The sequence below is a fragment of the Tigriopus californicus genome, chromosome 11 (genome assembly GCF_007210705.1).
Source record: "Tigriopus californicus strain San Diego chromosome 11, Tcal_SD_v2.1, whole genome shotgun sequence".
Lineage (NCBI taxonomy): Eukaryota > Metazoa > Arthropoda > Copepoda > Harpacticoida > Harpacticidae > Tigriopus > Tigriopus californicus.
Window position 1 is genome coordinate 15552469 of NC_081450.1, and position 1006 is coordinate 15553474.

General features: G+C 39.8%; 1 protein-coding gene across 3 annotated transcripts in view; it reads left to right on the forward strand.

Moving 5' to 3' along the window:
* Window positions 1-1006, forward strand: part of LOC131890917 (serum response factor homolog) — a 51090-nt gene that overhangs the window by 12262 nt on the left and 37822 nt on the right. The window lies entirely within an intron of this gene.

Below are 1006 nucleotides of genomic sequence, written 5' to 3' on the forward strand. Positions count from 1 at the left end.
AGTTTTTAACCCAGGTGAGGTGGATTATTATCTGGCAATATGCTGCCACATCTTCCCTCAAGATTCCTCGTTCTCCCAAAGCTTTGAATCAAGTCAAGGGCGGGTCCCATTTTGTAAACCCTTGATTTTCTATGCTCTTGTCCCGGCACGCTACACCTGTACGTACATACCTACGCCTGTAAAAGTGTTGCCATTTATTTGTTGAATGTTTCTTCATTTTTCAAGATAGCGAGTTTTCTACCAAGTTTGAATACCATATTTGATATTAAAAAAAAACATTACTATTTGTAGAGTTGTAAAATAGAGGTGGAAAGGTGTGCAGGAAATGGGGCGATGGTCGGTTCGATGGTTCCGCATGAAGATGGTACATGATAATTCATCTCTATGTAATGGGTGTTTTTCCACCGTTTCTTGTCAAATTTTTCAACTCAAGGAAATGGGGGTCAAGTGGCGGGGGAATAATCATGCATGCAAACTTGGGTGGACTCAAAATACGTACGTACATGAATTATGTACATAGTACACTACGTCGTGTTCGTTCTGTGCTAGTCCAGAATTGGATTGATGCTTTAATCAAACGAGCAACCAACTTTAAACAATTCAAATATCATTATTTTACGTTCAAACGTCTAAACGAGTTTATTTGGTAGCTTTAGCAAAACGTGCCTTTGGCTTATTGTGGCCACATCGGGTCTTCGTCCGTCCCAATGACAGTTTTGGAAGTTTGTATTTGTGACAAAAAAATATGAATATCGATGTGGGTTATGAAAAGGTCAATGAATGTTTAATTTCCGTGTACGAACCTAATGTGTTGTAAGAGATGAATTTTTGATGTCCTTGTTAGTGTCGGTCGTCGAATTGGTGGGCGCACTTGCTTGAATGAAATCAGGGTTTGTTTCTTTGACTCTAGTGATAGGCAGAAACTACTATAGGGGATGTCAAGTAAAGGAAATTCAAGGAAAAATGTGGTCCGGCACCCTGATTTTGGGCATTTTGGGGAGAGAGA